At 37.4% G+C, this 24,623-nt stretch overlaps 1 protein-coding gene across 7 annotated transcripts in view; it reads right to left on the bottom strand.

Moving 5' to 3' along the window:
* The window catches only part of sulf2b (sulfatase 2b), a 141,155-nt gene that overhangs the window by 88,308 nt on the left and 28,224 nt on the right, over positions 1 to 24,623 (bottom strand). For 5 of the 7 annotated variants that reach the window (XM_082145041.1, XM_082145042.1, XM_082145037.1 and 2 more), the window contains one exon: positions 2,106 to 2,169. The exons of the other annotated variants lie outside the window; for them this stretch is intronic. The gene's annotated coding sequence lies outside the window, so the exon portion shown is untranslated. The remainder of the gene's footprint in view (positions 1 to 2,105; positions 2,170 to 24,623) is intronic. 7 annotated transcript variants of the gene reach the window in all.

Genomic DNA, 24,623 nt, shown 5'->3' with positions numbered 1-24,623 from the left:
CATTATTCAGATTATTAACGCTCAATTAACTTTAGGGGATGTATTGTTTTAATAAAGAATCAATATTAGCAGATGGTCTGATGTTTAATAATGCAGAAGGGGGAGGCTGGTTATGAGCAAATGGATGGAGTGATTTATTTTTCCCTCTTTCTCTCCATCTCCCCTCTGCTTCAGAATAAGATAAAAAAAAAAAAAAGATGATTACACTAAGATCTGAATGAACAGATGGTTTGCCATTTTGAACAGCTTCCTTCAAACCAATCTGATTGGACGTAAAACACAGCCTCGTCAAAAAGATCCCTCCATTTTTCTGCAAAGGTTTGCACAGAGACGAAAAACAAAGAGCAGAGCTTATCTCATTTAGACTAATGGCTGAATAATGGCTTTGGTCTAATACTAGAGGCGAAGATTTGTGCAGCCATCCGTTCAAGAAACGCAAGCATCTTAAAAGAGGGAATTAAAACAAATAGCCTATATTTTCCCATCCATTTACAATGGTTGTTGTACAATAGAACCGCAACTGTGCCTCATACGTGTAATTATGGTAATTAGGGTTTAGGCAACCATGTACACAAGCCCACATCTGTGTTGATCTTCCAGGGAAGATGTCAAGCTATATTAGCTGTGTTGAAATTACACACTGCGCAAGGGTTGCCGTGTAGTTCAGATAAGCAGGCTCGCATGGTGATTTGTGATTTCAAACCGACAATGTCTCGATGCAAAACAATTATTTCTGGGCTACTGCGCTGATTATTTCAATTAATAATGACCAAAAATTCTAAAATGGTAACTGGAGAACTATTTTCAACATGTTTTCTGTCGAATTCAGTGTGTGATGTGCGCCTAAAGCAATTCACAGGCCTCCTACTTTATGAGACATCAGGTCACCAACCTACGCGATGCTTATACATTTGGTTTTAAAATAAAGATGGTTCTTCTCACTTTGCGATTCACACTGATTGCCTCTTGAGGGCAACTTTGGTAAGAGATTAAGTTTCTCACAGCCATCTGACTCAGGTGTGCGTGTATGTGTGAAACAAACTAAGTGAGATAGATAAATACAGTAACAGGAGTGAGAAAAAGTAAATCGCTTGAGAACTTTTCACCTGCTAGCACGTCTTAAAAGAAGGAAGTTTGGGCATGTCATACTGAAGGGCTCATCTTTTGTTGCCGTTGTTGTTTTTAAACAGCCTTTAAACTTTAGTTATAAGCCTGCCATGAATTTCTACTTTTTCATAAACCTTGTGTTGCCCCGTCCCTTTTCAGCGCTGCGCTTGTTGTGTTCTGTCTTCCAGTTTGTGTTTCCACATCATGAAGGTAAGATCTTACGGATTTATGAAAATCTTCCCAGTGTACTGACATTTGTTATGACATCCACGTCAAACATTGCAATGCTCATGATAACTTTCGTTTACTCAACAATAAGTAAATCCACTTCACCAGCTAATTACTCTTCGCCAGCGATGCTATAGAAATATCTACAAATAACTACAACTAAATATAAAAATATCAAATAATTTTTCTCTATTTGATTATATGCAAGTGTGAATTCGTGAAATACTGCAGTGAAGTACTTCAGTGCTAAATATACCTAGTCCCTTTCAACCAATACAACATCTCCAGCTCATCGCTGTGATCATGGTCTGGATTCTACAAAAGACTCAGAGTTTTGTTTGTGCCTAATTTTGTCACTTAGAAGTAGAGGAGGGTTTTGTGAGGAGACAATGTTTTTCATGTTTATGAGAAAGCTGTTTACACTCGTCAAATTGGGCCCTGGAGGCTTTGAAGCTTGTCTCCCGATAGCCATTAGCACTGGCCATTTCATTTCCCTCACGGTCAAGGCCACCTCTACGGCCCTAGTATCCAGGCAACAGCCTGAAGACACAATAATGGTCATCAATGAGCGAGAAAAGTAGACCTCAGACGCCCCACAGGTGCCTTACAAGTCATTAGAGACTGTACTAGACAGGAGATTATCAATGCGGTTAGAAATACTCTAAGTTTGTGAGTGTCCGTTTGATGGTTCCTGTTTCGGATGAAAGGATGAAAGCTGTGCAGAGATGGAGAGACCACAACTCAATGGAGAAGAGTCTTTGATTGCTTACCTAACAAAGATGAGATGATTTCTTCTCCAGACACCAGTGGAGATGCACAAACCATATACGTACACTGAGGAGACATGACAACACAAAATTGAAAGTTAGCATCACCATTATCATCCAGAATTAATATGATTGGCTATTGATCATGTTGTTTCTAAATAATATTTTTTGCCTGATTGCACTGTCCTTACAGTCTAACTGCCAAGCATCTCTTAAATAGATTCAGTAACAATTGGATCTTACAATGCTAACCAATAACCAGTAATGTAAATTGGGAACGTTTTATTTAGAATACCATTTATTACAAAAATAAAATAGTAAATATGACATCCGCTTCAAACATTGCAATGCTCATGATAACTTTCGTAAACTAAAATAAGTAAATCTACTTCACCAGCTAATTACTCTTCGACTGCGATGCAATAGAAATATACAGTTACCGCAAAAACAGAAGTTCAAACACAGAATTCTAAAGTTGGCTGTGCGCTTGTTTCTCTGGAGCATAAGGTCTATATCACAGAGCACTGCGTTCTCATTATAGAGGGAATCTGATTGAACAAAAATCTTTGTAGAGAGGGATGAGTCATCAATATTTCTCCTCCATTTTCCCAGAACCGAAAGTCTGTCTGTGAAATTTTAGCCTGTCTGTGAAAGCTTAACAGTGTCAACTTTCAGCAGCATACTAGCATACTCTTTGTGAATATATTTCTTTAATTACAAGTAATGGTTCCAAATTCAAAAACGGACATGATTTGGACATTTGAAATGGACATGATTCACGATTCAGTGAGGTGTTCCTAAAAACTCTTCTGAACAATTGACTTGCTGATTGAGTCTGCTTCAAATTGCTAACCAGTTTGAGACTTTTCATATATATATATATATATATATATATATATATATATATATATATATATATATATATATATATATATATATATATATATATATATATATATATACACATACATACATATACATACACATACATACATATACATACACATACATATATGTAAAGTTAGTTGTTCACAATATAGATATCACAACTTTGTTGTTGCACACTCTGAAAGATACAATTAGACAATATGTAATGAACCCTTATAGGGACACAGTTTTTTGGATAGTCACAAATGACAACTAGATTTTAAATAAGTGTCTTAAGTTTGAAACATTATGGAGCCAGACACATCATATGTCGAAGAAAAAAAATAAAAATATGGTTGCAATGAATTAATAATTAACTCCCACAACTATTTTTTATTCATTCCCTCATTTTAGATCAATCATGGCTATGAAGAGGCCACAATATCTTGTTTCCATGTCATATGCGGTGTAAAAAATCAAATCAAAGGTTAATAACACTTTACAATAATGTTCCAATTGTTAACATGTGTAAACTACAGCATTTACTTATTTTAAATGTTTGTTTTTTTTGTGTTTTTTTATGTACAAAATGATGTACAATAACATAATAAGTAATGTAAAATAATGCTCTATGTAGAAAGATATGATGGATTCAGCTGTGAACCTTTGGTTTATTCATACTGGCACCCTGGCATAGGCATTATATGGTGTTCCTGTAGCTCAAACAGCACAGCATGGCACTAACAACATTCAGACCACCACTCTCATTAAATAAACATCTATTTGAGATCATCATTGAGCAGTCTGATCTCATCTAGGGCACAAGGTGAAGTAAAACCACCACTGCTGATGTCAGATGACAGAAAGCTCACCAATGCTTGGAAAGTTAGAAGAGGTCTTGAGACTAAATTAACACATTCTGTATCCAGCCTACATTTCTATACACAGGAGTCTGGAATCACATCATACGCATTTTAATAGGGATGCGGATACAAAATACATTCCACCAATGCATTAAGGATGAAACATACATTAGTAAATGAGTTTTTCAACAACAGCAGTAAAGCACACATGCTCGGCCCTGAACAGTGTGTGTGTATGTGTGTACATGTGCGCAGTTCCCCCTGTGGCCCATTTTCCCTCTCTTTTACTCGAGTATAAAGAGCAATGGCGCAATTTCTCTTATTTTTCAACCAAATAGATCAGAAGGGAGTCATCAAAGCCCCTCCACCGAGGATAAATCAATCAGGACACGCGGAGGAAAGGCAAGGACACGCACACGCTCAGACAGGGGCAGGCAAAGTCACACAAAGACAAGCACACGCACGCAAACTAGGAAGTGATGTCGCAGTGGCTACTTAAACCACACATCCAGGGGAAGCTGTGAAGCCACACACACACACATCTTCACCTCTCCAGCCCTTCTGTAGGATGGAGTTTAATGATGACAGAACAGGGAGAGAGGAAGCATCTTTATGTGCAGAAGTAGGTCTTAATGAACTCTGCATATGATGAGGTGACAGGCTTTCTGTCGCTTTCGCTCTCTTCCTACACTCTCCTTCTATTTTTTTTTTTGTCACCACTCGCTCACAGAAAACTGAATATAGGGTATACCTATAATAAAGTTCTCCATAGGTAATGTATAGCAGGTGAAGTAAAAAAAACTGTATACAGTGTGCCGCTCACCCATAGATAATGTCACAAAGACATCCATTGGCATTAAGGATGCATATATCAGTAACATATCAATTATTGGTTGATATTAGATATTATTGTCTATCAGCATTGGTAATGTAATCTAAAATGTAATCTAAAATTCACGTGATTAAAATGAATCTATTAAAACAATAATAATGCAATAAACAATAATTAATAACACTGTTAAATGTAATCTTTAGAAATTAGAACTTTTTATGCAGGTTTGCCGTTCATTTACATGACAACAGCGTTTTGGGGGCCTGAAAATGCAAGTTTTTGAAAACGAGACCGTTATCGTCTCAGTTTAATCGACTAAAAGCCAAATTTGTAAAAACGGTGTTGTCATATGCATGTATATTACGTGTTCAGTCTATAGCGTAGTGTTTCTTTACAAAGTGACAACGCCAACTACACTAGCACAGCGATTTTAGTCGTTTTCACAGATCCGTTTTGATAACGTTGTCATTTGTGCGCAAAAAACGCAAATGAAAAACGTTTCCATTTTAGTACATTGCTGTTGTGTAAACATACCTTAAATATTAATTCGGGTATAAGTCTGTGTAATTTTTTTTGTTTGCCTGGAGAAAATCCATAAGCCAATCATTTAAAAAAGTAATAGCACACTTACTCAACCAGCCGCACAATTTAAAGGTATTGTTCGCTTCCACATTATAATACAAATGATACAAAACATACAAAACAAAACAAAAGATTTAGATCTTTGATTATGACACACATTAAATTGGTGATGAATTTCCGTAATTATGTGTTAATTGTGTGTTGAACATCTGTGCTGATTTGCAAGTAACAGACAAATGTCAGACCATCTGCTACCCAATAGACTAATGAGAATAAAACATCTCTCACACACACACACATAAATTTTCAGCCATCCTATTGTGGGTTGCATTACAGCTATATTTTATACAGCAGTCCCCAGATAGCCATTCAAACATCTTTATGCGCCCAATGCATCTTATGGAGCTATTTGATTTGTAGAGGGCGAATCAACCCTAGAGCTCCAACATCACTTTTTATCCACTTACGTGGCAAATAAGATCCGTGAAATATTACTTAACAGCTCTAAAATTTCGATCTTGGGCCAGTGTCCACTTTTCTGTCCATTAACACCAAAAATGGACTCGTATACCTGAAAGGAAATCGCTACCCTTAGGAATTTCGACATACAGAAATGTGCCTGTGGCGAACTCACTGAATCACACAAACTCATTGAATCACATTTACTGCCACGTTCCCTGTCTAACAGCGTCCGGCTACATGCATAATGCATGAGGTGAGAGCAGCTAGCAGCCTTGAAAGCAAGAACAAACACAACGTGTGAAACAGACTCCAGGATAACACCCCGAGTCAGTCAGGCAGGCGACAACGTACTATAGCTCTTTTTGTCTTTGTCTCTCTGCCTGTCTTTAATTCTCTCTACTTCTTGTGACTTCCTAAATGAGGATGATTCCACACCTTCATATGTGTGCTTACACCTAAATTCTAAATAAGCATAGCTAAAAAAAGAGAGAACAACAGTCTTTAAGTGAGCCATTTTTGACTAATCGTGCAATGAGAAAAAACAACTAAAAACAAAAGATCCGCAGGACTTGAGACAGATAATCATTTACACACCCTTATGTCACTCCAAAACCATTTGATTTCCTTTCTTCTGTGGAACATTAAACAAGAAGAACTGGAATATTCACTATTCGCATATATATATATAAAAATATTTAGATAATTATATAATTATATAGATAAAATACAAATAATTTAAAAACACTGGTAAATTCTGTTACTATTGTCAACTACAACAATAAAACTATTAACAATCATTTTTGTCAATTGAAATAAAGCTAAAATAAAGTAAAAAAATAAACATTACATTTTTCCTCGGCAACTAACTGAAATAAAATAAGTTGGAAGTACTAAAAGTACTATAAATAAAATTGAAAAAACAAAACATGGGCTAATTTTCATTTTCGGGTGAACTATCCCTTTAATACTAGAATATAAATAATCCTAAAATGCTTTTAGTAAATGTGACCCTGGATCACAAAACCAGTCTTATGTTGCACGGGTATATTTGTGGCAATAGCCAACAAAACATTGTATGGGTCAAAATTATAGATTTTTCTTTTATGGCAAAAATCATTAGGATATTAAGTAAAGATCATGTTCCATGAAGATATTTTGTAAATTCCCCACCTTAAATATATAAAACATTTATTTTTGTGAATGGATGCAGCACAATCGCCAATAGAAATGGACAATTTTAAAGGCGATTTTCTCAATATTTCGATTTTTCTGTACCCTCAGATTCCAGATTTTCAAATTGTTGTATCTCGGCCAAATATTGTCCTATCCTAACAAACCATACATCAATGGAAAGATTATGTATTCAGCTTTCAGATGATGTATAAATCTCAATTTAAAAAAAATTACACATAAGACTGGTTTTGTGGTCCAGGGTCACAAATGTCAAAATAAATATCCATTGCTCATACTGTACATTATAGTGGTTTTATTCAGAAATTCACTTGAAACTATTTATTTTCATTTTAAGTCATTTTCAATTTGTTCAGATAAAATAGTATATACTTTTAATAGGCCATTGATTAGTTATTGGTTATCATAATTATCAGATTGTCTGTATCTGTTTTTTTTTAAATATATCACTGGATCCCTCATAGTCATGCTGCTCTTTCCATATGATGAAAGTGGAAAGTGAACAGGTATTTTTGAGCTAAAAAAAAGGGGGGGGGAAAGGGTGCAAAAAGGGAGAAATACTGTAGAGATGCTGTCAATCGAAGCAGGCAATCTCTGTTTCCCTGCTGGGATAACAGAGCATTTGATGGTCCTGTTGGCTGGATCAGTGCCACAGTGGTGCGAGAACAGTGCATCCCCTCAAAGGGACGTTTCAGGTTCAATACAACTTAAGCTCCATCCACAGCATTACGGCATGTGGTTGATTACTACAGAAAATTATTTAGACATGTCCTTCAGTTTGTAAAAACAGCAAATATGCAGAAATGCATGTACAATGAGCAAGGCACTTCACTGAAATAAACGTTAAAACACAGTGTCAAAAGTGATACCAACACAGAATATAAATAAAGAAAATTATTGCAATTCTTTGACATTGTTTCATAAACTTGCCATTGTGAGGAAAAAAGTCAAAACAGAGTTATAAACCCACCCGGATATAAACTCGCAATTCTGACTTTTTTCTTGCAATTTCAAGTTTATATCTCATAATTCTGAATTGTTAAAAGATCCTGATCTCGATTCAAACATCCACACAATCTTGTTCCTAAATGACAATGATTCGGCTAACCTGAACGTCAACTAAACCTTTGACAAGTACAATTACAGCGGACATTCAGATCTGCATTGGCGCTGCCGCTGACCCAGAGAGAGCAGTTATCATGTACAAGTATGAAACAGCTTCACAAACGGTCTTTTCAAACACACAGTATCATTATTTCTGTGTTAAAGTAATTCAAATGATCGTAGAAGTACTTGGATAAAAGTTTATAGTGTGGATATAAACACTTATGTCTACGTAAACGATCAACAAAGTGTGAATCATCTTTTGATAGTAACATGATGTTTCAAATAAAGATTGGATCAATTACATAGTTACACCAGTAGGTGGCGACAAGTTAGTTAAAAATATAGCAGAATTCAGAATCGTGGGAGAATCGTGATCTCTATTTTTAACAAATAAAGCCTTCATTTATTTTATCAGAATAGTAAGATATAAACTTGCAATTGAGATGTCAGATAAAGTCGTAAGTACCCTTTTTATTTTTTTTATTCCGTGGGAGAAATACATGTCCATACTTGTCTGTAAACTTGTTAAATACTCATACCGAACCCATATATGACTGAAAATACACTGCCAATTCAATTACAAATCATTGTCTTTTATACGTTTTTCTTTTTTACATATTTCTGCATTGGCAACTTTTGTGAAGAAGTGCTAAAAATATGTTTCAAAATCACACAATTATTCTTTACCCAGCGCCACTGAAGAAAAAACATGTAAGTCTAAACCCACTGAATAGAAAAATGGGTTCCAAGTTTGCCAGAACTCAGTAACAATGCCCCAGTAAGGGCCAGGCTCGGATGAAAGACTCATTATAAATTCCGGACATGTGCTTCAAGTAATACACCTTCCACATGCCCAGAGCAAGTGGATCCATTTAGAAAAGTAACAGTAGGGAAGCACAGCGGTTTCTACTGGTTACAGAAAATCTGTGTGTGTGTGTGTGTGTGTGTGTGTGTGTGTGTGTGTGTGTGTGTGTGTGTGTGTGTGTGTGTGTGTGTGTGTAACATGGAGCAGAAAAAGGCCTTAAAAGGACTTTCAGGGTTGAGGGAATTAGTTTCCTGTGGATTAGATGTTGCCATGCACTGTTGCTCTGGATTATTTCTCATGCACACCTACTATACCACTAATGACATTAACAACATCACTGTCCCTCGTGGATAAAGACGCACACCTCTCTGAGTATTATTCCTGGAGTGGTTCACCTGCTCACAATAACAAGCCGTGTAACCTCAGGACGCCAGCGCTCTGGGGAAAGACTTCGCCACACCTTAGCGTGAGTACGGTGATCCCTAATCAGTGATCCTGTGGTGTCCCCATGGTGATTAAGGCAGGAATATATGATCATGGCTAAACCTACAGGTTCTTCTGAAAATAAGTCTCAGAAGCAGGTGTGGTTCACAGATACATTCCATAAACTCAACACACCCAGAGCTTGTGTGATTTTAAGGCTGCATGCAAAACCAACACTGGCAGTGTTAGGGAGTAACTAGCTAAAAGTAGCAACACTGCCATCTTAACAACATTAGTCACTTAACTTTTAAAATTGTGTAGCAAATTGTCTACTGTTATTGATGAATAGTCCTCTCATATGTGGCACTGGAAAGTCTGATTCATTCAAATGAAGCAGTTCATAAAATATCAGGATTCACTGAATAAAATAACTATACTGCATTTAGGTTTATTTTTAACTCTTTCCCCGCCATTGACCGAAATTTACAGCTTTCTGTGTTTTCACTGTTATACGGTAGGGGGCGCTATGACACATCTTCTGAAAGAGTACAGAATCTCCTGATCCAAAGACATGCGAAGAAGAAGCAGACACAAGCAATAGCATATGTAACAGATGCATATGCAAAATAACGCGATCATCAACATTAAACAGCATATAAATACAAAACTGCCTAATGTTACTGAATGAGGGGTGGTAGTGGCGCAGTGGATAAGACACATGCCTTTGGTGTGAGAGACCCGGGTTCGAATCCACTGTGAGACACCAATGTGTCCCTGAGCAAGACACTTAACCCCTAGTTGCTCCAGAGGCGTGCGACCTCTGACATATATAGCAATTGTAAGTCGCTTTGGATAAAAAGCGTCAGCTAAATGAATAAATGTAAATGTAAATGAATGAAATGTCGACCCAGGAAGAGCTATAGGACTGTGAAGCTTTGGGGGTGTTGATGGACTCAATCTACTCCATCTGTGTTTTGATCATCGATCTGAATGTAGTCTTCGACAAAAAAATAAATATATTTTTGCTCAAAATATTGCTTTTTTATGAAACTTGCCCACATTTTCTTTCTTTTGATATATTGCATATTCAGATAATAATACAATACAATATTCTGGGGGGAATGGCGATGGCTGGCAACTTTTTTCCCAAAACCGCTGGCAGGGAAAGAGTTAATAGCTAGCTGCTGCTCATTACAATGTTTTCTACCTATAAATTATGGTGTTTATTTATTTATTCATTTAGTTAGTATGAAAGACCTGTGAAAGTTTGATGCGGTCACTCGTTCAAAATCCTCACTGTGCCAGAAAGATATGGTTTGGACAAAATTACAAATTAGATCAGATATTTCAAAACACATAGTAATAACCATTAATAATAATGAATATTAAAAATTATACATTTAAAAATAATTAATACATATTAATCTTTTTTTCTTATTTTAAATTAACAGCAGCTAGATTGACACACCATTTTTGACATAGATTATTATATTGTTCATAATAAATAATAAATCATGGCTCGAAATTGCGACCATTTTGGTCACGTATGCTCCTGAAATTTAATCTGTGTGACCTAAAAATATATTTGGGAGCATTTGTGTGAGTGCAATAAATGGTTGTGGTGCGACCTGTTTTCATTTATTATTTTTATTTTTTATTTGTTGTTTTTTTGAAAAGGGACAGATACAAAATAAACATCGATTATTACATAAAGAACAATCCGATGCATGTATCACAGTGTTTATAGCCATGGCTAATTCGCAACACCTGTCCCTAGAAGGGCTTTTAACAGTCAAGATAATGAAGAAATAAAATTAAAAATAAAAAAATTACAGTGAATACAATGAAATGTCCAGAAACCAGTTAGCACCAATAAAGATAAGTATAATAAATAAACACATCCACTCGAACTCACACAGATGCACACCTCACATACACCCAGCTACACATCTCATTTGGCATTGATCACACTGCTGCTGCTGTATGAACCAGGCTTAGACAGTTTAGTTAAAGTCTTTATATTTGTAGGAAGCCAGTTCCACAAATTGGCTCCTTTCACAGAAAAAACATTTTGGGAAAAAGATGTTTTACAAAATGGAACTTTACAGTCTCCACATGTAGCCGCTCTTGTTGATCTGGAGGATTCCAGCCTGTTCACAAATGTACAAAGTGGCTCAGGTGCAAGTCCAGTCAAACATTTAAAAAACAACTTTATGTAGATTAACAAAATTAACAAAATGTAAGATTTTATGTTTACTTAAAATGTAACAGTGATGGAATTGAATGGGCTTTTTATCAAAAATTTTTAAGGCACGGTTATAAAGCCTCTCAATAGGCTTTAGGGTAGTTTGGCGAGTCCGGGACCAAACAGTGGTGCTGTACAAAACGATCTACACAACGTTTGCAAATTACAGCACAGTGTGTACCTTACAGTATGTGCGCTGATACGCGGTGGGTTAATATTAGCTGTCAATCACTCCCACTCCCTTTCACTGCGCTCCGTTGTCACGTGACAGGGAGCCGACTACCTCGCGAAATTTAAAAGGCTGAATAAGAGAGAAGATGAATGCCGACGGATTTCTTTTGAAAAGCCGTCACCTAAAGTCACAAATAATCCTGGAGTTGGTGATGTGGTTAATGTGGCTCCACCAGCTGAAAAGAAATCGTACAGCTTTCGGAGAGAGTGGCTAAAAGATTTCGAGTGGCTCCGCTATGCTGATGGTTCAGTGCATTGCGTTCTAGTTTTGCAGGTAACACAGCGTTCGCAACTGAATCAACTATTTTAAGCGCGAGAGCTTGGTTAAATACAGAGAGAGTGCCAAGCACTAAAAATCCAGGGACAAGTGTGTGGCAAACAAATCAGGTTTGATTATTAAGGCTTATAATCGCCAAGATGCTGCCGGTCGCTCCGCTCTACTGGCAGAGCTAAACGTCAAATTCGGTGGGTGCTCCTACATTTTTACTGGTGCTCCTTACTTTTTGAAGTTGGGAGCACCAGCGCAACCAAGTAAAAAAGTTAATTTCGAGCTCTGTAAATGCATTGAATTTTCATGTTTACATTCATTGGAAATCTTGCACCCAGCGCAATTGACTTTGTACAGCGACGCATGTATCATTCCTATTTTGCACCCGCGCACAGCGGACTTTTCCCTCCACAGACGCACGTCGGTTAACTAAGAAATACACTTGCGCTCCCGGGGGCGGTTCAGCGCAAAGAGGAGGCGTGTTCCGGCGCAAACGTTCCCTCATGCTATTTTGCAGGTTTAGAAAACAATTCCGCCACTGACCGAAAAAATCTAGTCTAAAGTCAGTGGCGCGTTGCGCATGTTATTCATATGCTATTTTAAGGGCGCATGCTTGGCCATAATCAATGTAGCGTGTGCACAACGCGCATACACTTTGATTCTCTCATCTACACAGAAGCAGCAGTTTTCATTTTTGCAAAACATACATTATTACGATAGACAGACAGACAGACAGACAGACAGACAGACAGACAGACAGAGACAGACAGACAGACAGACAGACAGACAGACAGACAGACAGACAGACAGATAGATAGATAGATAGATAGATAGATAGATAGATAGATAGATAGATAGATAGATAGATAGATAGATAGATAGATAGATAGATAGATAGATAGATAGATAGATAGATAGATAGATAGATAGATAGATAGTTTATTATAAAAGCATACATCTAGCTTACACATTTACCCAAATTATCATATGCCTGTTTAACCGAAGTTAATTTGGGTGTGTTTCTCCATCCCCAATGTCACTTCTCTGTGTTTTACGGCCCTGACGAGAACGTCGGTCTCCTCGGCTGTGAACCGCTCCTGGCGACCGCCTGGCAAATCCGCCGTTATAATAGGAATCCGCTATAGAACAAGCGCGCCTGCTCTTAAAGGGAATGTGAGATGACGCTCTGATTGGTTTATTTCACGTTACGCCCAAACCACACCTATGAGTAATGAAGCTACTTCAGACCAACCCATTTTAGATTTGCGCCGGGCGCAAGAGTAATTTATCCCACCGGTATAATAGCAACAGCGCCCAAGACCCACCCACAAAGTTACTTGCGTTTCGCGCTTGATACTTGCGTTTCAGATCGTTAAAATAGGGCCCCATTGTGTTTATTGTAACCATGAACATTGTGTTGACTTTTTCTGAAATATGCTAAACTGACACTTACATGAAGGCAAGATGGGATGAATTTGGGCAAAAGTAGAAATGTAATAAAAGGACACTGAACTCTTTACAGCAGTAAAACTTTGCGCTTGTCTCGGTGAGCTCTCAAACCAAATTAAACAATTAAACGGTCTGTTTTGTGGGTTTAATGAGTTTGTTTACACTCAGAATATCAGAGCCAAAGGCTACACCAAGAACATTTAACAAATATTGTCTCTTGTGACATAAAACACACACACAACCTCCATTCCTCCAGCTCTCATCCATCTCAATTTTCCGCTCCCTTTTCTCTCTCCTCGTATTAGGTGTTTGCAAACCCTCAGGATGATGCGATGTCAAGTTGCATTCAGCATTAAATGAGCGAAATAAATAAACAAATAAATTCAAAGACACAAAAGTTAAGCAAACTGACAGGAAATTAATGATATTTTCCCGTCTTTTCCCCGTCTCCTTCGTGAGACGTGAGCGGAGTGTGAATGATGTCTGAAGACATAAGATGGAAGCAAGAAAAATTATTGTATTTATAAAGTGGCATTTCACCTCAGAAAAGGAAACAGAAACAGAAAAACAGAAAACAAGAGTTCCTCTCCACACAAAGCACTTCCTTCAGGAGACCTGAGAGGCAAAACCCAACAGGAAGCTGAAGAGGTCTCATTAACCCTCTTCCAAACTATTGAAGATACTTAATTACACCCACACCTAATTACATTTACTTGATTACACACAATCACTATTACAAGCATAATGAACAGCTTGTCTAAACACAGAAGAGCCCAAGACAAAGAAAAAGCGGAGGAGGGAAAGGTAGTGCATTCCGTAGATTTAAGCTCTCACAAATGAATTGAGATGAATGGATATCCATTACTTTCCCTCATGTCATTTCAAACACATCTGACATTCCTTCCACAATAGAAAAAAGGGAGTATAAATGCTCTTTCTGTGCAGTTGAAACATAATTGCACCACATGAACACCATAGACGTAGTCCATACTACTCGTAACCAAAACAAATGACAAGACACAACTGTGTTCAGTCATGCTTTGCTGATGTGTTAACAGAGTGAAATATGACTGGTCAAAGGCTTACGCTGACCCATAAATCCAAGTGAAATGCCAAGGTCAGCTAAGCAGCGCCGCACACACTGAAGGGTTGAGTTGGAAGTGGTGGCAACACTACATTTTGTAGTTTTTTTTGTCATATAGATTAGAGTAGAAACCTTAATTGTTTCAGTTTCTCTCTCTTTCTTCCTCTCTCTCAGATGTCAATTGCATTAGAAATCTGATGTGCAAATGCATTAAACATGTTTTTCATTATATAGCGCCCTGTCTTTCTCTGCTCTTCTCCTGATAATAAAGCGCCCGGCTCTACCCTCAACATTTCCGTTTGATTCAACTCTTGCCCCACCCGCCTGTCGCTCTCTAATAAAGCTCGTGTCTCAGAGGAATAGAAGGTAATGAATACAGCTCTGCTACAGTGGCCTGCAGGGTACCAGCCCTGACTCAGCAGAAAGACCTGATCCTTTTTGCTCTAGAAAGCTCGCTTGTATTTAAAAGCGATGACAGACTGTCACCTCGACGTACAAGGTGCGTAATAAATTAAAAATCTATGCGTCCTCAGGTTTTCCAGCCGGAAATGATTGCTTCTGATTTTTGTCAAGGTATCCTTTCTCTGAACTGATGGCCATGACACAATGGTTATTATTTACAGTAATCGAGTAGAGTGGCATTGTGGGAAGGTTTTTGCCTTCTGGGTGAATAGTGGATTTGTTGGTTGAGAGATAAGCAGGAAAGCTTCGGTTATTAAATCAGTTCATGCTGAACTGCTCCTCCATTATTTTCTTCCCAGTGATTCTCGTCTCTTATATTAAACTCTGGCCATGAGTGAATTTGCTTAAATCTGAAATATACTCTACACAACGCAAACGCTTTTAGCTATTAAGCACGATTTCGTAATTTCACTGCTCAAGCATCTAATATAGTTATTTAAATTTAATTAAAAAAGTTTTTTTGCTATTTATACACTACCGTTCAAAAGTTTGGGGTTGGTAAGGTATGCACACCACATGCACAGTACTATTGTGAAGCATTCTTCCAAATTGAAATACCTGATTTCTATTTGGATACATTTTAAAATGTAATTATTCCTGTGATCAAAGCTGAATTTTCAGCATCATTACTCCAGTCTTCAGTGTCACATGATCCTTCAGAAATCATTCTAATATGATGATTTGATGCTTAAGAAACATTTCTCATTATTATTATTATGTTAAAAACAGCTTAATATTTTAAATTTTGTATGATTTTTTAATGAATACAGTTAAAAAAACAGACATTTCTCAAAGTATCTTCCTTTATGTTCCACAAAAGAAAAAAAGTGGTACAGGTTTGGAACAACATTAGGTTGAATAAATAATGACAGAATTTTCATTTTTGAGTGATATATCCCTTTAATTCTGTGGACTTTCCTTTGCTGAATTGGCCAACAGTGCAAGAAAATCATGACTAAGTAATGAAGTGAATGATTATATATGACTCCATGACGGAGGTGTGTATGCACACATCTAGGGAACGGGGAGAATAACATGTGGGTGTGTATTCTCATGTAAGCTAACTCTACTCGCAGGCCGCAGCCGTTCCCACAATAAATACCCATGGCACAGGAAACACAAAGGACAGCTCAAAGACAAAGCAGCAAGAGAGAGACAGAGGGAGAGAGATATGGAAAAAGATCAACAAACTCTTCATTTTGCTCATTCACGCTCGTAGCCTGCAGACATGAGGCTAACAGTGGTGATGGATTGCTGTCATCTGTCTATATTGGAAAGAGGGGGCACAAGGCAAAGGCACAGTTGCCAAAATTGGGAACAGGAAATGACATCGGTGTACCGTGACGAATGGTCACTACAGAGGAGAGGGCACAGATTCACAGTGAAATGAGAAAAAGAGCTTTGCCATCTCTATTTCCAGCATTCCAGCTAATTGCTCTGACTAATTTTCTTTTGTTATAAAGATTTCACATAAAGATAAACGTGATTCCAATAAGATTTTGAGTTGTGTTGTGAGATTTTGTCTTATTGAGAGAGTGTTAAAACTTTAAAGAGATAAACATTTAAACCTGCACAAGCAACTATCCTTTAAGTTATTTATGGAGGGGTAAAGCTACTAAAAAGCAGATCACAAAGGCTAGCTGAGACAATAGTGGGAAGACTGTAGGGGTGGTGGGTGTGGGTGTGGGTGGTGGTGGTGGTGGGGGGGTTGGGCACAACAGTGTAAAAACATATGCCTCTGTTTCTAAAATTAGACAGAAAGATGTTACATAATCACCATAGGAAAAGGTAAACGGGCCTAACATCGATCCCTGTGGAACCCCAGTGGTGAGGGTGGAGGGCAAAGGAGTCTTTCAAAATGACTTTATATGATTTTATTTAATAAGATATAACCAAGGTGAAGCACAAGTCCAGAAATATCCATCTCTGCTCATTTGCATATCAACAGTTCATGGTTAACAGTATTGAGAAACATCGAAAGATATTGAAGAACTGGCATAGTTACAACAAACCAACACATTACTATAAATCAGATGATGACATACTAGACAACATTCAACTTTCAATAAAGATTCACATTATTTAATTAGAATATTGTTTGATTTCAAGAATCAGATGTACCTTAATTTAATTGAGAATAAAATCCTTAAACGCAAGGTTAGCTGATCAAGTTTTGTGCATGAAAACATATTCTCTCTCCATCAAACCTTTCTTCTCACAGTCCCCTTCAGGGGTGAACACAGTAACTGTACATACTCCACACACTTATGCACTATACGAGCCATTTCTATATTTCAAACTAGGGTGGTTTACAGCATGTTTTATGGCATCAGCCTCTCCATCAAAATTGAGAAGTTCAGTCACGCTCTGCCCTCATAGTAAGTGGTGGTGGGTGCCATAAATAACAGTTCCAGCCTTTATTATATTAAAACGCTGAGTCCGCCTTGTTGCTTTTTACATCAGTTCACTCAGACCTCAATGATAGATGTGTTTCTATCTGAATAACCACTCTGTTTAGGTATGTCCCAAACTCAAACAACTTTGTAAAATCGCATCTGAAACAAATGTATCTGAATAAAAATGCTGCACCTCTTAAATACATTTCACCTAATTTATTTTAGCCTAACTTTGTGTAGTACTGAGATGGTGAACAATGAATGGAGGGTAAAGTTAGCCTTTCAGACTCCCTGTGATTTGTAATCGTATTACCTAATTTGGCTAAATACTCAGTGAAGTCCACTTCACAAGGCACTATCGAGCAATTGGAACGTACCCCAAAAGTATCCACACACGAATCCTTTCATCAAAACCACATACGATTTCTAAAATTGTGTGATTTCATTCTTCATCCCAGAATTGCATTACAAGTGACTTTGATGGAGGGTCCTTCCATTCCCCTGCACCACTGCTTCAGACACAGGCAGGCAGGAGCCTTCAGGTAGTTCAGAGATCAATACCAGCTCTAAGCCCACTCTGGATCAACCACACCTGAGACTAAATCACAGCAACACTCACTTTGACTCCGAATCAATACTATGCATCAAACTGTATTCATCATTGATCATTCCCTGCCTGTACTTTGTCATCTCCGACAACTCTTCTTGGAGCTTGAATATCATTTAACACGTCCCTAATTTTAACAACTCTTCCTCACTTGCACTCTTCCTCACAAGGAATTATGAGTGAAACAGAAAGAAGAAAAGAATCCCATAATGTTCTTATTTCTCTCTATCTTTAATCTTGAGGTACAATCACAAAAGTCTTTCATTAACGTAAGATGACCGGGGCACAAAAGAAGAGCTTTGCAAATTTAAAAATATCAGGGAGTGAGACTGGCACTACTTTGAAGCAAAAAAGACTTGGGTCTTGTCTGGTCTGAAGGGATCATCCATGTCTGTGTCACTGTGAATTAAAATAATAACCAATATATTTGCTATCATACTGGCATTGTTGAATTTTTTATTCAGATCCAATGATGTTAATTTTCTATAATTGGTCTATGCAAAGGCTGCAGCTTAGCCACATTGTAGTTCAATTTGACATGTTTATATGAAGCTGTAATGGCAGCTTGGGCTGTATTCTGTCATCATTTACCCTGTCTCATATATATTTATATATATATATCTTTAATCAGTGATGTAAGGACATAATAGCAAATCTTTAGTACCAGTACCAAATTAATACTTTTCAGTAAGGATGCATTAAAAGAGTTAAGGTAAAGACTTTTACATTGTTAAAAATGTATTTATTTTAGTCTATTTCAAATAAACGCTCCTCTTGTACTTTGTATTCATCAAAAAATCATGAATTTTTTTTTTATGACAGTTTGCATAAAAATATTAGGCAGCACAACCGTTTTCAACATTAATAAAAAAAAATTCTTGAGCATCAAATCATCATATTAGTATGATTTCTGAAGGATCATGTGACACTGAAGACTAGTGTAATTATGCTGAAAATTCAGTTTTGCTTTTTAAAAATATATTAAAATAGAAATGAGTTGTTTTAGTATTAAACAATATTCCACAATATTACTGTTTTTACTGTATTCATGATCAAATAAACACAGCTTTTGGTGAGCATAAGAGAATTATTTCAAAAACATTACAAAAATCTTATAAACCCCTAACTTTTGAACAATAAGGTACATATACCATGCATATGGCAATGTAAGCAGAATTATTGACTAATCAATTATTTCTTACATACTATTGTTGAATATTACTGTTTAGTAATATTCATAGGTTATTTAGTATAACTCAAGATAAGACTTTCTATTCTTATGCTTCAGGATAACAGGATTGTTCCAACATTTAAAATCCAGAGAGAGTCAGAGACATGGTCAGGTGAGTAGTGTGCATGGCCTGGCTGTCCTAACCAATAAAGCAAATAACAAAGAAGAAATCCAGTAAATGTCTGCAGTATATAACCTTTCCAGAAGGTGTGTCCGTTTAAAAAAAACCATACAAATGTCAGTTGTAAAGGCTCAGACCTGTGTTTAGTGTGTGAAAACTTGTTTGGACAGTCTTAGGAAGGAGTTCGTCATCTGCAATATAAAGCCCTTTGTGCTGAAATGAACCACAAAAAGAGCAAATTATATCAGATTATCATATCATATAAATGCATTCAGCAACAATTTATATAATCCTGTGATAAACGCTTGATCTGCTTAAATCCTTCTTTTAAAACATTCCTTTAGGAAAATAAGGCCATTTTTTCATCTCCAAACTTGTCTACTCTTGAAGTCTCTTTTCTGACAGCTGCTCAAGCGCACGAAGTGAGACGTGGATGAGAGGCTCTTTCCTCACCGGACTGCAGACATATTAACATAATTACCTTACCAATGATTTCTATCTTCCTGAGGGGCAATTTCGCAAGCAATCAATTTGAAAAGAGAGATGCCATATTAAAAGACAATTTATTAACAAGGGTACAATCTGTGGTGTCTACTGGTTCAGAAAACATCCTGCTGATATTTGGGGCATGACTACAGAAAGGACCCTGAGCGCACGGCAGATTGATGATGTGGATGGTGATGGAGGTCAAGGCCAGGCGTTCAGAGTTAAAGTTCAAGATGATAAATTGAAAAAGGTTGTGCCCTTAGGGAAACCCTTGGGGTATATGACAGTGAGACTTGTCTAGTTTCTAGTTGGTTTATATGTGGGTGAATCTCAAGAAAACATTTACGGATCACCTTTAAACCCAAAATCAAAAAAGAGTGATTGATTGATTTAGCATTGTGACATTATTTTCATGACTATTAAGCGTTTAGTAAATTTACACTTTGATTAATATAATATAATACAGCACCATTTCTTATTTTGGATTTTGGGATGAAATATGACATGGTTTTATGAGATTTACTCTTCTCTCCTCGCCCTCACACACACATAATTCCCGATGAAGCAGGTGCATTATTGCTCTGCTTTTTAATTATACATGAACCTTTGATCTGACTCATTAAAAGGATCTGATTAATTAAGGAAGTTCACACACTCAATCACTCATTTACTCTCTGAAGCAACTCTCTCTGTCCCATCACTCATCTGTCGTCCATCTTTGTTCTGTATGCACAACCCTCAACCTGCTCACCTGTCTCTCACTCCCTTTAACCCAAATGGCCTGCTGACAAACGCGCATAACAAAGCACTGCCTGTCTGGATTTATGTATGTGTGTAAAATATGGCTTACCCCCTCCCCTCTCTCTCACACACACACACACACACACACACACAGACAGATTCTGCTGCAGATGGCCGTGTAATCCATCAGAATGTCACAGGAGATATAAAAGGGATTGAGAAGCTCTGGCTTCTTTATTGTTTATTTATTAAAGACAGAGTCCAGAATGACCCTCCTCTTCCCCACCCTCTCTCATACAAAACAATCTCACAAATACTGTCAAGAAATGCCCGGTAATATTATACCCCAAAACCAAAAGATAAATTCAATGCATCAATTATATTTTCTGAAGAAAATTAAGCCTAATTTAGGAATATTCAGATTGTTTTGCATTAACATTGTTGTCAAGCATCCCACAACATTACACATTTTTCATTTTTCATGCATTTCCTGCACTGCATTTAATTAAATATGCTTATTTATATATATATTAAAAAATGAGTAGATATTTAAAAGCTTACAATTAAAACTTTCCAAAAACATTTGTCTCTCCAGCACTTTTGTCAGCATAAACAATCTACACAACCAAACAGGAGTTTTCTTTACATAATAAGCTTGGATTTGAGGAAGTATTTTAATATGAAAAAAAAAGCTAATTTCAGCTTTAATAATTAGGGATAAAACATTGTTGCGACAACTTTGAATAATACAAAATAAATGTATTTTTGTCCTATGACTATTCTTTGTTTGTGTGATGGATCTGCCATTAACCAATCACAACAAAAAACAAATTAGTCTATCACCACAAAACAGGAAGCAAAATGGTCTTCAATTGTAACAACAACAAAAAAAATATTATATTCAATTCAGGTTACATCACAGGAAATGGCCAGCACTCAAAAAGGACATAATTGTGCTTGAGCCTCTCAAACTGACAGATAACCAAAATCAGCACCACTTATTGTACCAGGATACATAACAAGACTGTCACTAGATAAAACATACACTGAATTTATACGAGGCTACCAAATTCTCACAACAGTAACAACACAAACCCTGGAATGAATACAATACATTTAACTAAATTTAGAGCTATGGATCTATTTTAGTTAATGCAAAAATAATTCTATTAAACAAAAATCACATTAATCAAGACATCACATTGTCCTATATCCCCTCTAATACATCAAAGTTGGTACAGTCTCATTTCCTTTAGAATTCCCATTAAAACATATCAGCTTCCTGTTTGAATCTCTGTGTCACTAGGCTGGTCCATTCCCACAACACACCAGGTATTAAACATTTCAAGTCATCTTAATTACAAAATGAACTTTGACAATTTAAGCTGTGTTTCTAAAAATCACATTTTAGCCAAAGATGAATTTTAACTGGTTTTAATGTTTTAACGCAGGGTTTCTCAAACTCGGTCCTGGAGGGCCGCTGTCCTGCACAGTTTAGCTCCAACCCTGATCAAACACACCTAGCTGTGAGTTTCTAGTGATCCTGAAGACATTGATTAGCTTGCTCAGGTGTGTTTGATCAGGGTTGGAGCCTAAACTGTGCAGGACAGCGGCCCTCCAGGACAGAGTTTGAGAAACCCTGTTTTAACCTTAAGCCAAATAACTAAGTGCAATGACAAATAAAGATCTTAAACCAAACCAATACAGTAATGTCCTTTTAGTTATTGATCAATGCAAAGATTTATGTATAAGAATTGTGTGGCATAAATCCTGGCCATCACAGTTTGTCATTTACATCTCATCTCTTCAGGAAGATTATTTTCTTTTAGCGGTTCAGCACACAGATATTGTAAGAATCTGCTTGGGTCATGATGAATATTACTTGTGTTCAATTTGTTTATCGAAAGATGAACACTGGTAGATGGAAAAAATGATATGAATTGTCCTAGACTTCATTTTCTTACTACAAAATATAATTTCTTATGACTTACTTTTGATTTGGGGGTAAAACATGACCTGTACATGTTTTCAGTTAGATTCACCCTACTCCACTCTTTTATGCACTAGTAAAAGCGGACGTTGCTGGTAGAGTGATCCAAGCAACTGGGGAAATAAGTTTCGTTGAGACCCCTGGGGTGACTGCTATTCCTGGTGGACACAGTGAAAAAGAGCTCAAACTTTCTCTCCTCCACACTCTTGCTGGCATAATGGCCTTGGTTACTGCCAAAAATACTATACTCACAATCACAATAGAGGGGCTCTCTCTCTCACACACACACACACACACACACACACACACACACACACACACACACACACACACACACACACACACACACACACACACACACACACACACACACACACACACACACACACACACACACACACACACACACACACACACACACACACACACACACACACACACACACACACACACACACACGCACACACGCACACACAGTCAGGGCTCAAAGGATTCAAGTAGATTGTTTAAAAAAGACCCAGTTGCTGCAGGGTTGTGCAAAGTCTACATACTCAAAAATAAATCACCCAGACACTTAGTAGCAGAGACAGAAGTGCTTCATATTGCCTGCTAAAAAAGTTATCGTAACTACTTAAATAACACTAAAACAGCATTTTAATTTGCTTTATATTTCAGTCACTATCTGATTACTAAACTGCAACTGCAATGTGTGGGTTTATTTATTTATATATGCATTTTTAGTTTTTTTAATTAATTCTATTATTATGATTCAATTCTTATTGAATAGCATGAGATCCCGCCCTCCCTACAGAGAGTCTCCAAAGCCACGCCTCCTTCAAAACGCATGAACGAGCACAGCGGAGTCTGCAAACATCATGAGATGATGTTAAACTACCTCTTGTCTCAAAGCACATAACGTTACAATAAAAAGTAACATAACTTACAGAGCTCTTACTTGTACCACCTGATTGCTGCAGATTAATTTCGGCGTTGATAGTGTTGACATAAAATTGATATTGTACACTATTGTACTGCATTATATAGCAACCTCCCCCCACCCATGTTGATGACATCAGCGCGGGCTAGCCGCCGACACATCGCTGGGCCTCTGGGACGTTCTGTCACTACGCATCAAAATTGTATTTGCTGATAACACACGTCAGTCAAAGTTATGATCAAATGCTTGAACAGAAGGCTAGCTATACTACTAGTGCTGGTCCGCGGAGCTGCGATTAGATGACATGGAAAATCCAGAGTTTTTCTGCACCGTGACTCGACAGGGAACTTATTTGGAGAGGAAGATATGATGCACCTCCATTTTTCCTGCATCTGTTTTGAAAGCCTCGTCAGAAACGTGGGTACACCTACGTCATTACCAAAGCAACCCATGGAGATACATTGGTTATGTCTGGACACACAAATCTTATTTGATTACTTGCAATTAATAGTGTGGACAGTCTACCTGAAAAGATCTGATTTGAGAAAAACTCAGATTTGCCTGCAGTCTGAACATATCCTAAGTGATCCACTCAATCCCCCAGCAGCCCTTCCGACTCCGGTCACGGGCCGTGGTGTTGCTGTGGAGACAGGCCATGTATATGATGGATGATTGGTTTCCTCCCATGTTGCCCCTGCACGACACTGCTACTATGATAAATGGTACCCTAGGTAACAAATCTCTACACGTCCTTATGGCAGCAGACCACGGAAAAATACAAACAGCACTGCGGGATGGGTCACGGCCCCTCCTCTCATCTCACACACTCAAACGTACAGTAAATCATACGCACACACAAACACCAATACATAACTGCAGGACACTTGCTGAAGCCAATCTAAATTAAGAAGCCCAATGCTTTGTCCGAACATAAAATTGTGCAGTTTTCAGAAATTAATAATCAACCACAAACCGAAAACTTTTTTTGTTGCTCTATTAAAACACACACTTAAAGTTCTCCTAAAAAACACACGCTATTCATCCCACATCCTCCCACATCTCGCCTCAACCAACACTTCTGCTGACATACACTCAAAGGAGCGCTATTTCTCCAAAAATAACCTTTAGAAAAAGAATGATG

This window comes from Leuciscus leuciscus, assembly GCF_965113295.1.
Source record: "Leuciscus leuciscus genome assembly, chromosome: 18".
NCBI classification, from domain to species: Eukaryota; Metazoa; Chordata; class Actinopteri; order Cypriniformes; family Leuciscidae; genus Leuciscus; species Leuciscus leuciscus.
This window is presented reverse-complemented; position numbering and strand designations above follow the sequence as displayed.